The sequence below is a fragment of the Morone saxatilis genome, unplaced genomic scaffold, assembly GCF_004916995.1.
Source record: "Morone saxatilis isolate NCDOM2014 unplaced genomic scaffold, NCSU_SB_2.0 Contig19, whole genome shotgun sequence".
NCBI lineage: Eukaryota > Metazoa > Chordata > Actinopteri > Moronidae > Morone > Morone saxatilis.
In genome coordinates, this window is record NW_023339751.1 from 14777051 (window position 1) to 14793671 (window position 16621).

The following is a 16621-nucleotide window of genomic DNA, read 5'->3' on the forward strand; positions in this document are numbered from 1 at the left end:
TCAATTCAATTCAATTCAATAAACCATTATTCTTTGAATAATGTTATTAAAAATGTAATTAGCTGTGATTTCAAATGTGTTTTACAATAAATATTTATATCAAAGCGAAGAAAACACTATTCACTGGGCACACTGGGTACATTTGTGATAAGAGGTGGTCTGACTTGGCAGATTTGTAGACACAATTTCATGCCAAAATGGCTCAGAAATATGTATTGTGCCTCCTAATCTATATGAACACAACATCAGCTGTGCTACTTCGTCCTCCAGTGCAAGCAGGTTTGTTTGCAGCAGCAAAGTTCCCAAACTAAAACTAAAATGGTGTCTTACTTTGTGCTTCCAACAGCTTTGCTACTAAGCAGTAGCCTTGTTTGCCACTTTCATTTGAAGAGATTTAAACTGACCTCTATGCCGAATCCAGACTTTATAAATCAAGCTGACTTAACCATTGTATTTTCATGTTTACGCCATATATTTGTCTGACTAAATATTGATAAATAATAAGCTCCTGCAACTCCAGTGTGTTGCCTGTATATGCAATAAATATGCCCAGCCTGGGTTATGATTACATTTCAAAGAAACACAGAGGGTACTAAGCCAATAAACAGTTTTCCTTTTTTTCTACCAACAACCCTGCCAAAAACCTTTGTATGGAAACATGCCAGGCAATTCCATCCATCCTCTCTTGCTTCTGGCCTGCTTTTCATCCCAAAGACACAACTAAAGTTAATGCACTCTGGCTGTCTGGTTCTCCACCAAATCTCTACATTGCTGTAATACCTCAGAATCTGATGATTTGAAACTGGATTGAAGGCTACAAAAATACTTCTACAACTTTTCCTTCACAAAGCTGTTCGATAAAGCCCGATGTTTGTTATTGCCAGAGGGTTTGCACAGCTGATAAGGACACATAAAAAACAGATGACCAATCTGAACACCTACTTCAGTCCTTCATGTCACTGCACTTCTCTCACAAATTTTTCATGTCATGCCAAGTTACACACATTCCTATTATGAGCTCAAGATTATTATCACTTTGCTAAGTGGAAGTAATCCCCGAAGAGTTGTTAAAGGTTTACAATGTGCCATCCAGAAAAAACAGTGAGGAGTAAAAATACCAGCAAGCTGGCATTGCATAATCATAACAGGGAGTGTTGCAGGTGCTAAATCAAAATTGTCATTTGCCATTACCTTCATTGGTTGTGGCACACACTGACGTTCAAACTTTATTTTCATTTCCTTAATTCAACTTTTGGGGGGTGGCAATCATACTGCATCCTGCTTGGTTGCTATGTTGCTTAGTGGTGATGCTGCTGTACTTAGTGGTGATGCTGCTGAAAGTTTATTTTGATTTTCTGTATGCGTCTTCACACGGTCTGCACAGTGCACGATAGGGCTAAAAATCACAGTAAATCCTTCACAGCTGAGGAGAGTAAATTTACTCCAGTACAATTTTGAGGTATTTCTACTTAATACTTAAATATTCTCATTTTATGCTACTTTAGATTCTGCTACATTTGAGAAGGAAATAATGCATATTCTGCTCCACTTCATTTATCTGATAGATAAGATTTTCCATAAACATATGGATATGGTTATCAAATACAATAAACAGTTTAAGGTCCAGTGTGTAACATTGGGAGAAATGTAATATAATATTATATAATATATGTTTTCATTCGTGTGTAATCACCTGAATATAGGAATCATTGTGTTTTCATTACCTTACAATGAGCCATTTTTATCTACAGACGCCGTGAACCGCCATGTTTCTACAGTAGCCCAGAATGGACAAACCAAACACTGGCTGTAGATTGGGCCTTAAAAAAAACATTGAATATAATTTTTTGTAGCAGAAGTTTGTTTTATTTTCTACCCCATTAGTCACCTCACAACCCCTTAGATTTATCTTGTGAGGTATATTTTATCAGCGTAACAGTGCTTTGATGAATTTTGATTTGTGCAGTTTGTTAATATACCTCCTCATAAAAAGAGCAAACAGATAAGTAAGCCTAAAGGTAAAACGTTCTATTTGGTTGATGGACTAAGAGGGTTTTTACTTACTCTACGTCCTTGTAATCAAGCTGTTGTCTCCTTGTTACTATTATGCAACACTTCAAATCCCCATAGGGACATTGTACATCTGCGTCCCTCTTGTTTAATTCTGTCTCAGCCCTCAACCTGTCCAATAGGAGTACCGTACTGTGCAGAAAAACAGTGACAACAAAGTATTGAACCAAACACTTCCTAGACACACTGACAAGGAAGCAAATTGGGGTCAAATTATTTTCATACCCTTTTGTTGCTTTAGACTCATGTAAATGTCAGCAGAGGATTTGATTCGCTGGCCTGGGGCCTGTGGGTCTTGTTGGCTTGGATTCATTTTCCTCTACAGAGTTTAGCCAGAGGGCTCGCTCTACATCTTGTCCTGCCTGGTACAAGTTCTACAACTCTCTGTCTATTTCTAAAACGTCAATCAAACTGAGGAAGGAGGAAGACTCAAAGACAGGTGCCCGTTTGAACTCTGTTAAAGAATGGGGCAAATTGTCACTCTTACACCTGCTTCAGGGAGGAAAGTAGCAAGTCGAAATTTTAAGTAGAGTTGTTCGTTTCACTTTAGTTTGAACATGTCATTCTAACTTTGACATTTGGTGGGAACTAGGGAAGGTGATAATATTGAGACGGGTATAAAGCTACACAAGAGGCCTCCTTCAAGCATGATTTGCATTGCAAGCAGAACAAACAAACTTTGTTAAGACACATTAATCAGGGGATTTTTTATAATGAAAACCAGCTGTGTAAACAGTTAACCAGTTCCATAACTGTAACAATGAGTAAAAATCAATATTTGATCCCCTAAGCATGACTGCAGCATCTGCTCAAATTCTTAATAGTACTATTTACGGAAAATAAAAGACACAAAAGACATTTTTCTAAACGGCTTTATAAGGACTACTAGTATGTTCAAAATGTGAAAATCAAATTAATAACTTAAAAAACAACTATTGTTGGGGTGTCTACATAAACTGTCACTCCTCGTGCCTCAGTAGCAGATGAAAAGCACAACACATCAGACACTAAGCTGAACACAGGTGTGGGATTTTAAACAACAGAGCACACAGTATAGTTAGCTTTTAGAAATGCTGCTGTTTTGCACAGCAACTCTCCCCAAATCTTATCAAAAACACAGCTGGCAGCGACTCAGCATAGATATTAGCTCTAACAGGTTGCACAGTGGCCAATCAGCAACTCCAAATCCCCTTGAAAAAGCACTCACTCTTTAAAACTGCGTCCCATGAGCTTGGCAACTGTGTCCTTTATCTTCATCCAGAGCTATGATCCTCTCTGTACACATAATGGACAGTCTATTCAGTCTCTCTCGTGCCATATGTTGCTTCACAGGTAGTTTATGATGATGTGGAACTTTAAATTGTGTGACAGGTGTTAAATAAAAGAGTGGCACAGAACAGCTTATACTTCACTCTAAATTACAGAGACCCATTAACATATGAAGATTATCTCAAAACACCCGCTGCCCACATTGCTGTCACTTGTCCTAACCTTAAGGTGAAAACCTTGGACTAATCTGATATGGATCACCAAGTCCTCATGACATGGTTCTTCTATATCCTCTAGAGGAAAACAACAAACAGAAATTGTGTGAAATGAAGAAGGCAGAAAGGATCAAAAATAAATATTTTATGTTAGAAAGTTCTTCACCTCACTACAACCTCTGACATGATTTGGAGATGGAACATTACAAAGCCAAAAAATTTGATTTATTCAGGATGTGTGTTAGAGCCGAGTGCTTGACACACAATTTGACTCACTTGATATGTGCTTGATGAGCTGGATTACAAAAGCGAGAGGGAGTCAGATAGATATAAACAACTGGAGAAAACAAAAAATAAGGCGGAGCAGCTATTTTTTCAGTTGTACTGTGCTAAACATTTCACGGCAGCAGAATTCTAAAAAGAATTTACTGATATATTCTGACAAAATAATCTTGAAATTAACCTAATCACACAGCAGCATCTAGTCTAACTTTACGTTGGAGTGATTAGACTTCAAAGTGATTAGACTTCCAACACTTTAATTTAGTTCTAAATTAGGAGGTTCTTGTTGTGACATTAGTAAAATATGATTCATTGGCCATTATCTCACACTGATAATGAAAAGGTATCCTCACTAATCAGAAACACGTTAAGTGGAATGTAATAAAATCGTATGCTCATTGGAACTCGCATTCAAAAGTTAAAGCTTTTGTAATTAACTAGTATTCAACTGAACTAACAACAGATGTTTGTTTGTTTTCACTCACATCTGTCCCAAGAATTCCTCATAATAATAAATAATATGAATTATAAATTATTTTAAAATACATAAATATCGATTTTTTACCACCTAGCAGGTGTGACAGTGACCCTATCCGCTCATCTCTATGTATAATAGCGTGTGCTTTAACTCCGCCGTGCCATTTTTCAGTGCATACAAGTCACAGTATGCGGCACTCTTTGGATTCCTTCAGTTTGAAAAATTCAATCAAATGTCCCGCTGACAGACATCGTCACTTTGCAATCATAACCCATAACTGCAAATTGCACAATCTATAATGTTGCTTTAATGTTGAGAAACAGCTTCCTTGTGCGTGTCAGACAATACATTTGATGAGTGAAAGCGTTTCAATTCATTGTGAGCATTCATCCCATTGTACATAAATGGCTCTATTCAAGTAAACATATCTTTTTGTCGAAAAAAAGGACAATGAATGCTGCATTGCTAGGAGAATGTAGACAGTGGATGGGCTCTTTGGAGAATTCAGCTCAGTTTATGTGAATTACAAATGTGGAAAACTTAACGCAACAATGAAAAGATGCATTGTGGCACAGCATCATTGTGTTTGAAACTGTTTTTTATACTATAAAAGGTGACTTGTCCTTGAATTTTGTTTTATCTAGTGGCTAAAGTGTTTTAAATTGGTTCCTTTTCTTTCTTCTTTCCAACTTTCGGTTTCATCCACAGTAGCAGTTAAGCCATATTTACAGGCGTCTATTCGCCGGTCTCTAAACATGATCTTGTACTAGCTTATTAGCTGTAGAGCATTATAAAACACTACAGCTAAGAGTATAAAAATAAAGCCAATACAAATGTGTCAACACAGGGTAATTGCTATCTAATTAACACTTTAAACTTGCAATGACCTGTCCCTATAGGAAGAATTACAGGAGCGGGGCAACCATGGGGTTTATTAAGAGGACCAAACATTCAGCTCACATTTCCTCAAAATGTTTATGAAGAGCACATTCTTGTTTTATATAAACTCCAATTTTCCAGAGCCTCTGATAGCTTTTCATACATCAGCATGCTGCAGTGAGAAAAAGAGCGTTCTATATGTTAGAGTTTCATTTACACAGCAATCTTTAATGTAATCAATACTGTGTGAAACTAAATTAACTCAGAATAATAAACAAGCCATCAATGACGGCAACATTAATCGACACAAAGAAATATATGGCTGACTATTGAGAGTTTGAGGCTGGTGCCAACATCCATCATCATCGTAATTTCTCCCTTTTCTGCGTGTTACAACAGTTACTACTCTCTAAAGCTTACCCTATATAGTAGCACATAAATTTCACCATTCTATCATTCTCTGTTGTCTTGTTCCCCGTCTGTTTTTCACTCTCTACGTGTACAGTACAACTCCCTTTTTTTACCTCGAATCCATCCCTTTGGACCTCTCAGTAGGAATGATGTGGCTCAAGTCGTTATTGATTTATTTGCTAAGAACTCACAGGGAGCAAACATAAAAGAGCAGTCATATATTAGACATGAATCCGAATTCCCTCAAGAGAGGTTTACTTTGTCAAGAGAGCAGAAGTAAAGAGAGTGAGACAGTTTGAGAGAGAGAGAGGCAGTGACACATGACAAAGGGAGTGGGTGAAACAGAAAGAAAGACAGAAAGAAAGAAAATTCGGAGAGAGGAAAGAAAGGGACGTCAGAGAACGTTAAAAGAGAAAAATAACTAAGAAGAAAGATTAGAAGTGCAGTGTAGTGAACCAGGGCTCGCTAGAAATTTCCAAACTATGGAAATACTGGTATGGATGGCAGCAATGCGGGCTGTTTCTTAGTACAACATTTAAAAGAACTACATGGACGTATGTCCATAACATCGCTGACCTCAACACTGCCTCTATAAATCACCCTTCCTTTCCTGTCCAATATCTGTCCATACAACTATAACTCACTTGCATTATCTTGATTTGTGTGTGTGTGTGTGTGTGTGTGTGTGTGTGTGTGTGTGTGGATCGCTGTGTGCTGAACATACACAATATCCTAAGGTAAACACGGAGCAGCATTGTTAACAGCCCTGAAGTGAGCACCTTATTGCCACCAATAAGGGGCAGCTCCAGCTAAGCTTATGACAACTAGTAAAGGTCAGTGAGTGATGAGTGTCAGTTTAACACACGTTACGTTAGCTATAAAAGCCTCAGTTGCATCCGCAGGGCACCATTATTGCAAGTAATATAACCATGACACAACAAAGAAATTGCAAAGTCAATAACATGTTATTTGCATGAGGTGCCAATCTAATTATTAATAAACCCCTTCATATGTTTCGTCTCTAAATGAATGGGCATATAAAATATAGTTATGCTTGAAGTGTCCAAGATGTCAAGCTGCTCATTAGGCTACTGAAGTCTGTCAGTGTCTTCCCGGCACTGTGTCTCTGAAGTTAAACAGGTGTTATGAATATGGGACGACAGTAGCTGCCCAGAGAGTGGAGACAAAGACAAAGAGGCAAAGCACTCACCCCCACAAGGCTTTACTGTAATCGCACCCTCAGGCTGCATGTCTACTTGGAGAAACAAGGGAAGATGGTAGAAGCAGTGCACGGCTGCATAAACACCGCTGTTTATGGACAAGTTAATTGAGCAGACACTGATTGACAGCTTTCTGTCTGATGCTGAAATCACCTTTCCCATCAGCACGGGAGATTACCAGCACACAAAGTCTGCGCAGAAAAACTCCATAACTGAGACATTTGAAGGAACGACTGCAGAGAACTTGTGTTATTGTTTTAATAATTGAACTGAGATGGAAAGGTTTCTGCCCATGCACTGTCTAAAGATAGACACTTTGCTCAGCTCTGTTGTGGTCTGCATGGCTGTGAAAGTGGATTAAACAGGCTTTAACATCAAGACGAGCTCTAATGAAACCCAATGGGGGAGTTAGCCCGTCTGTTTGGCCAGCTGACTCCCGTAAAAACCCATCACTGTCTCCTGGTGCCTGCTCTAAAAGTAGCCTTGTGGTGCCAGTCAATACGCTGCGGCCTCAGGGTTGTACTGTATGATGCTTTTGTCTGGATCATACAGCAGCTCAAACTCTCTATTTTTTCACTTAATTATTCCATAGATTGGTGTTTTTAATAAAATTTAGTGTCTGCGTCAGTGTCTTTGCCTAAAACATCTGTTAAACTAAAAAGATTACTTGGCGAGGAGACGCTGGGACCGTATTCATATTATTGTTTTAAAGGAACATTTGGGAAATACACATATTCTTGCCAAGAGTTAGATAAGAACATGTGTATCATTCTCATGTCTGCGAGGCAAATATGAAGCTACAGCCGTAGCCAATAAGCCTAGCTTAGCATAAAGGCTGGCAACAGGAACGGCTAGACTCGCTGTGTCTAAAAGGAAAACCATCTAACTAAAAGCACCTCTAAAGGTCACTGATTCATTTGTATCCAACTTCTTTTATTCTTACAAACACCCAAGTGTAAAAGCTGTGGATTCATGTGGGGTTTTACAGACTCTTGGTTGGGAGCAGTGGCGTTCTGGAGTCTTATTGTCACTGTAAAGTTTCAATTTTCAAAATGTACACTTTGGTTTTTGTACGGATTAAACAAACATGTTTAGACACATTTAGAGGTGTTGGTGGTCCAACACATCTGGGCAAGCTGTTTCCAGTCCAGTTGCTAAGCTTAGTTAATCAGCTGCTGGCTGTAGCTTCATGTATGCCATACAGACATGAGAGTGGTTTTGATCTTTTCATCTAACTCTCAGCAAGAAAGCGGTGTGCATATTTCCCAAAATGTCCAACTACTAATTCCCAATATATTATCCCTCAGGAGTGGCAGAACAAACAGTGGGTTATCCATGAACTTCTCAATAGTGTAGATTATTTTTCAACAGCACCAGTACATATTCACCAGCTTGGGAGTAATAAACCAAAGGCATTAGCATCTGTGCTCACTCCAGCACCCACGCAGAACGACAGGTTCAGCAGAAAGCAAAAGCAAAGACACTTGGAGCCATCTAAACCTCTGTCACCCACAGCCCATTTAGGAAAGTCATAACGATGATCAATACGGCAGTAGCATTGTGCACGACAAAACCATCTATCAGCAGAAGAAATCCTGAAAAAATATGAGTCAACCAATATTGCCCGTGGCTCGAACAATACATCAAGCCGTGAAAGCTCTATTGCTGTTCACCTTTGTCTCTCATCTTCTCCTTCATGTGTCTCTTTCTTCTGAATGTCCTCAACTGCATCTCTCCCCACAAGAGGCAATGGAAAGTCATAATCATCCAAACACATTCCTGCTCCACCTTTAACAGACTAGTAACAGACCATGCATTCACCGTGACACAGAACTTGACTGCACTGTTCCCTAACAATGGCTTTGTTGATATATTGATGTAAAAACACAGGGGTCGTGTTGATATATGCAACATATTAAAATGTTAAACTATCGAGATTTGCAGCCACGGTGAAATAGTTTGTGATTCATATACAGCTACTGTATTGTCAAACTCACACTCTGGCTTCTATGATGAATAACTGCAGCCGTGGACTAAAAGGAAAATATTTGCACCATGGCACAGATGCCATTCCCTCTGCTTTTACTCATTGTCCAGCACAATGTCAAAGTACCCCCAGGTCACTGAAAGGGAACATTCCTTCACATTGCCATCTATGGGCATCACAAATAAACAGTTACCCCAATTCATGAAAGCTATCCACTTGCCATGTAAGGACACAATTAATTTCCTCCTCTGTCCACAGCAACGCAGTAGCAAATATGTTGTATCTGATCACCTAAATAATCATTAATGTGCCACAAGAGGGGGAATACGCATTAAACACTAACCCTATTAGTGACAATGCCTTTCTTCTTTTTGGTTTACTTTCACTTTGGGCAAATCAAGTTATGAAAACAAATATTTCCCCGTGTTTCTAATGAACTTAACAAGAGAATATTTGCTTGAGAAGCCACGTAGCCTTTTTGGAGGAGACGCATTTTGAAGAGCGCAGAGCGCAGAGGGTTGGGCAGGGATGCTGAGCCGGGCAACGGGGGGAACCGCAGCAGAGGCACTTGTTTGCCAAACTTGCACTTACACAAAAAACACATTTAATACGAGCCTTCAATAACATCCTGAATATAGTCTATCAGCTTTGGAGACCAGCACAAGTAATCAATAATATTCTGTTGTGTCTGCAACTTCAAAGTGCAGCGTTGTGCGGTTGAAAGCGTGACACAATGAAGCAGCTGAGAATCGGTTCTAGGGGTAAAGACCGAATACTTTCCTGTGTTTAAATATTTCCAAAACTTTCCGGGTTTTTTGTTGTTGTCTTATTTTCACTTACCTCATAAATCTCAATAGCGTGCGGGTCAAAGTCAGCACAAGTAGATGGGAAAATGGCAATCCAGTCAAACTTGTCACGGGTCCATGTTTGGCACAGCGGCAGCACGGCAGTCCAATCTAGTCGCAAATAAAGCGTCAACGGTACACAGCCAAAGAGGCTCGCCACCGTCCACTGTCACCGAGCCGTGGATTGGACAGCGATGTGAGGAGCACAGCGGGATCCTCAAGGGCGCACGAAGGAGCACTGCGTCAGGATTGGTCAGAGCAGCAGTGACGCACCGGCAGGTGGCACACCCGGCGAATAAAAAGTCCAGATTCATTGATAATAGCGCTGGGAAACTATATGAGCTCAACACACTGGCAGATAAAACCGACAGACAAACTCTATGGAAGTCGTGCAAGATCAAAAAATGTCAGGGTCCTCCTTATTTCATCTTTGTCTCTCTGCATGCTCAGGCTATTTTTCCGTTTTAATAATTGGAAACCAAAGCTTCAATCTGTTTAGTTCTGCACAAAATACTGAGCTATTTAATTTGGAACAAGCAATGTCCTGTTTTTCTAATTTCAGTGTTTTTTCCAGATATGACCCTGCTGCGATTTCAAAACACAAAAGAGTGCTTCTATTTCTCTGGAAGCAAATTATCTGTTTCACACACAGTAAACCAGCCGAAATAAGTCGAAATGATTTTTGAGGTTTTGCAAATGATTTTTAACTATTATTATCGACTGATAGGGTTAAGGAGCTAAAAAAGAAAACTGCTAATAGATGGGAGGGAAAAAGAAAAGCAGCAGCATGCATGCAGAGGTGTTGCCTGAGTCTGGGGAAGACTGCACACAGTTGCACGTAAATAAAACAGAGAAAACATATGAAGGTGTTTAATCAGAGCTGAAATATTCATTTCACTTGTTTATTTCACCCAATGTGGGGAAAAAAAGTGGAAACTGAGCGTGTTTTGACACTTGTCTGGGTGTAATTCAGGGAGCCAAAGCAAATGTTTTAATAATTGTTCTATAAACACAAATAAGGAGTGAGTGGTAATCCTTGGTGGAATGTGTAAGCCAATTACGGCTGGCTGCAGGGCCTTGTGGAATGGGGCCTCAGAGCTTCCTGCTCAGACTCACTGCAGACCCTCGGACCACATTTCCTGTTCCCATTGCATGCACGGGCAATATTTCTATGAAAATACAGAACGGTTAGAGACATGCCTTGTAGGCTATTCGACATTGTGTCTTGTGTGTACTTTCCCAACAGCAGCTTGTTTGCATCCTGTGAGTGGGGAACCAGTTTTTTCCATCTGGATTCTGGTGTATACGTGTGTGTGTGTGTGTAGGCTTACATAATATCATGTCTGTTGTAACTAGATGAAAAGAAAGACTTGGACACTTGCTGATGTGGTTAGTTTATGTTCTGGTGTTCATGTTGGGTGTACTCTGTACTCCCCTATAGCTTCACATATTTGCTAATTTGCAGTTATTAAAATAATCTTTGCAGACATATAAAGAAGAGAAGGGATAGACAAATAAATCAAGGTAGAATGAGGGCAAATATTGACTGTTAAAGCCAATCTATTTTATTTCAATGTTGACTGCAACCTGGTTGATGCAAATATTGCAAACGAAGGCTGCAAATGACATCTGGGACACTGGGTATAACCTACAGCAGCATCACTGCATTACATGAACCATGACTGAAGTGTAAACAGCATGCTAATAGGAAAGTGTGTTATAAAATAAAGCGTCAGGCATCTGTAAGTAGGATACATAGGATTTTTATTTCAAATCAAAACAATAAATAATAAAACGGTAAAGAGAACCCAGTCAGTGGTTCTAGTCCAGCAAACCTGCTATGTGGGCTTCGATAAACACACGCTCTAAGCTGAGCCTCAGCATTCACCTTCCTGCAATTTCACACTGTCTGATTCCTCAAGAATTGCATGAACACACTGATAACCAAGTCACTGTAGCCAACTGGTCTACAGAGACAGTTTTCACTTCATAATGGCCTCTTCCAATCCAATTCTCACTCTCAGGAGTGTCAGCAAAGTACAAAGGAAAAAAATGTTACAAAGAAAAAGTGCAGAAACATTGGCAACAACGTTTGTCACAACAAGAACGTTTTACCTACCTAAAACTTGAAGAATCGGCTGAAAAATGTAAGATTATATAAACAATTAGAGCTACAGTAAGATTCTAACAAAAAGAGTTTGTGCTTCTTCTGCTTTGATATCATCTACAGGAAATACAATTCAGTGAATCGGAGAAAAAAGCTTTGCCCACAAGGTGTACCTCAGGGCGAGAGGAGCTGGAAACTGCAAGATGAACATGTAGTAAAAAAAAAAATAAAAGTCTAACAACAGGTCGCTACAATGCACACTCCGATAATAACAAATATATCAACAACAAAGGCTACCAGAAAGACCAAAAGATCCATAATGGAACACAGCTGCAATGGTTGGTCAATTAATCTATTAGCCTAATGATAAAACATTTATCAGTAACTATTTCGATAGTTGAATAATCGTTTTAACTTTTTTAAAGCAAAAATGCCAAACATTTGCTGGTTCCAGCTTCTTTTTAAATCTGAGGATTTGATCCTTTCCTTTGTCACACATGATAGTAAACTGAATGTCTGAAATCACTGAATCTGAAGACATCACCTTGGGCTATGGGAAATTAGAACAGATGTCTGTAAATATCATTTAACTACATAGTTCTGATTTGTATTATGGAAAATGATGTGAAATTAAGAGGATGGATGTAATAAATGACATTTTAAAGTTAAAACAGTGCTAACAGCATAACAGTTAACCCTAATTTCTTCATTGCTGAGTCTTGCGATATAAAATGTTCCAGCTTCTTGCATATAATGAATACACCTAGGTTGATCATTAAAGTATGACAATCACATGAAAGTCAGTGTGAATAACAGTAGAGTCTAAGGAATGTAATATTCTTCTGTGAACATTTGATGGGGAAAAAATACCCCAAAAAGTAAGAAACCCAAAGCCTTAAAATGCCCTGGATAGGCTCTGTCTTATTTTAAAAAAATTGTCTTAGATTTGGTAATTACAGAAAAAAAGAAGAAAAGTCACAGCATGAAATCCTCATGAACCTCTACTTCAAACCATGAAATGTTTTATAGGAACCACAGTTGGAGTCATTCAGGGTTATCTTTTTCAGGGTAGGAGAAAATATTGCCTGCCTGATCCTACATTTCTGATTTCACAATATTAGTCATTTCCACAGATGATTACAGCTCAGACGTACTATTATAAAGCTTTAAAACATCATGTTGGCAAATATTCCTGGGAAAACACATTACTACCACTTAGAACTAATTATGACATTTTTTACATAATCTTTCTTTTAATATGCACACAAGCAGCTCTTACGGAAAGAAGAATTAACACCACGTTTTCCCACATTTTGATGCTGGTTGGGCACTGGTGCCGATGACATGTTGAATACCACCAGTCTTTGAATTTCTGGAGGGTTTTTCAATTTAAAATGCATGTTTTTTCCCTGAAGAATAATTAGAAGCTAACGCCCGCAGGGTGATTTCTCTATGTGTGTGGGGGGGGGGGATTTCTGTGTGTATGTGACTGTGTCCGTGTCCTTTCTTGACATGTGCAATAAGATATTAGCATCTGAATACCAATGCAGTGTTGAATTATCAAGCATTCCTAGCTCTACATTGCTTTGTCATCTTTTCTCTTTCCTCCAACATCTACTTTCATTCAAACCATTTTTTTTATTTGAGCATACACATTCAGTGCAGTGTTTTCCCTTTTATAGGCATCTCTTCATTCCTCTCTTCACCATCAGTATAAAACCTAATCCTCTCACTATGTCCCAAAAAATTCTGCATCTCCGTAGACATTTTAGCACTGACCTTGATCACAGTCTGACTTGTCATCTTCCACTGTCATCCCTGTCCTTTAGCAAGTTGTTAGTAAAATATACAAGTAGGACCAGTCTCTCGCTGTCTCCTGCAAAACAGATGTGCCATTCGGCCTGTCACCAGGACCCTCAGTCCTTCACTATGAAAGCTCTTCAAAGTGAAAATTGCAACACAAAATATTTGGGCGCATATTTCTCATTACTGCTCTATGCAGGCTTTGAAAATCGTACAGACTCGGACAAGCAGAAATCACTGGGAACACAGCTAGCGATTGCAGTGTGTCAAAATGTTCCAAGTCAGGCTTGAGTTCAAGTTCTGATCTGTCACTTAGGGAGGGAACCACGAGGAGGCCAATCAGTCGGTAATCGCTCAGAGGTCAACAGCCTGTGGTTAGAGCTGTGCCATGTTGTGACAATAATCGCAATCAAATAGAGTTAAGTATAAAGAAAGTGCTTCTTTCAGACTGGAGAGGTGACACATGCTGACTAATGGCTGGAGTCAATCAACTTTCCACTTAGCTCTGATTCTGTAGTAGGAGTTTAGGTTCTAATTGAAGCTGAGGGGAGAGACACTGCTTTAATTTGGATATGCAAAATTTGTGGTTAATGGCGAGATAAATGGTGATAGAAATGACACAAACTTGCATAGCACATATGCAACTTGATAATGGTGACAGATTTACAAGTAATTCTTCTTTTAGTAATTCTTAGTAATTTTTCAAACAATGGTTCCTTGATTTCAGGGTTAGGGGTCATGGTTGGAGTTAACAGCAACTATCGCTACTGCAGTGCATTAGTAATTCCATATAATTTTGGGTTTAGTGAGGGACAGATGAAGAAAAAAGAACGGCAGAGGCCAAGACAAACCCTAGATCCTCGCTTCTTACAATGCTACCTGATTTCTTTCATTAGATGTACCCTGCCTGACACACACCCACAGTTCTCCACACCGCCTGTAGGATCGCAAAATCAGAATAACCCTGGTGACATCCCTATGACATCCTCAGGTTGTTTTTTTTCAGACTTCAGCTCCCCCAGAGCCACAGGAAACACAGCAACCATAACATAGATATGTGTTGTTGTGTATGTGTGTTGTCCTATAGGCCGCTGACAAAGATGAATTTGCATTTTATGTTAATTAAATGGATAATAAAGTCATCTTAATCTGAGACACTATATAATTGTTCTCTCAACTCTTGAGTTTGTTTGTAGGATTTCCACTTCCTGTCATCAGTGCGACCCATAACCTAACATCACCCCAATCCACAGCCATGAGATATTTTGAAGTCTCCTTTATAACAGCGTGCTTTCATTGTCTCGGTGAAGAAGCCGTCACCACCGGTTCATTGTGATTTTCATTAAATCTTACATTTCTCTCCCAATCTGATAAAGTTAAGATGACTGCTAAAGGGAACTGAGGAGCATCCGTGCTTCTGAAGCAACATACAAAGCAGACTGTGCAGGTTGACAAACACAGTCACCCCAGACTTTCTCGCTTCACCCTGATTCTCTGTCCCATCTGTCACTAGTCAGCAGCTATTCAGTCAGAACAAAAGTCAGATTATCGAGACTTTTAATTATGCTGAAGGCATAAGCTAATTAATTATCACTATCAGTGGTATGGAACATCCCTTTAGATAAAGACACCGAATCTAATTATCTTTTGACCTCTCTCTCCCCTAAGTAAGCTCCTCAGCAAGTGTACAGTTAACACACAACACGCATGAACTTGAAAGTCAAACTTTAATATTCTGCAAAATTTCACTGCAGAATTCTGCAATAAAATGTGTTTGCTGGCATTCATTGTCTCACAAACACACAGGGGATAGACTGAAGCTTTTCCATGCTTGAGATAACTCACCAGCATGGCTCAGAGCTTTGACAGACCCAGTTGGACTAATTCCTCCTCGAGCCACAAAAACAGGGCTTTCCCCACATCCAACAACACAATGCCAAAGTGCATAAATCACTTATTTGTATCAGTATGCCATGGACCAACCACTTGCTCACCATATGCTGCTTTGTCTCTCCTCCCCGAGTCCCAGCTCCTCTCCTTTTCTAATGATGTACCAACAGCGCACCTGGTTAGTCAAAGACTGATCTCCCAATATTCATAAAAGAAAGACACCCAGCGGGGTTTTACTGGGTACAGTTTTAAACACCAGCACTCACGGGGTGTGTGTGTACGCCAGTGATAAGGAATGAGAATGTGACAGTGAGAAAACAAGCAATAGAAAAACAAAAAGTGGAAGGATGGATAGTAACAGAGTTTTGAACCCTTATATGTACAGGATAATAGCTGAACCTCAAAGGCCAAAATGAAGGTGCTCATCCTTTTTGTCTCCCAAGCAGATTCTTGGCTCGGTTACTTATTCTGAATTGGACATCCAGACGTCCAGATGTTAAAAATCCCCAAAAGATCTAAGGGATGGGAGAATTCATTAGGATAAACAAAGGAAAAGGGATGCAATGTAATAACGAATTAGTGCGTGCCGCCTGCCCACACGAACAGGACAGGTCTGTCTGCATGTCTACCTATAAGCAACCGAATTTACTCTGTTTAGCTCTTTGCACTTATACAATGGGGTTAAGTGATGATAAATATCCTCCTCCTCTTCATCAGCCCTCAAAAGAAAGACCACATCTGGTCTTGGTTGTTAGACTCATATTAGCTCTTCATGCAGGACTAATCAGAGCCATCCCAGCTAGGCTTACGGGATAATTCTGGATCATACTGTTTTGATGGACTGGGAGACAGTGCTCTGCTAACAGTTCATCATGTCTCATTACCTCATGAGGAGACATCTGCACTGTGATGTCTGCAGTTTGCTGATGTAAACCAAAATCTTTAAGATAAGAGTGGCACTTATGACACAAATACACTTGTGTACATGACATTACTGTAGCATACTGCAGCAACAGGAGTTTTTACTTTTACATAGGACATGAACAAGTGCAAAATCCATACAGGTGCATTCAAATTTTAAAAAAAGTCACTGTATATCCTGCTGTAAATATTGTGCAGATTCGAAACCTTTTGTACTAGACACAGTGACACCTAGCAGTGTCCC

At 39.5% G+C, this 16621-nt stretch overlaps 1 protein-coding gene across 1 annotated transcript in view; it reads right to left on the minus strand.

Annotated features, from left to right (window-relative positions):
* Positions 1 to 9832, minus strand: part of chrm3a (cholinergic receptor, muscarinic 3a) — a gene marked incomplete in the record, with an annotated part of 83213 nt that extends 73381 nt beyond the window's left edge. The window contains 1 exon segment of the mRNA XM_035662966.1: positions 9652 to 9832.
* Positions 9833 to 16621: the final 6789 nt, after the last annotated feature.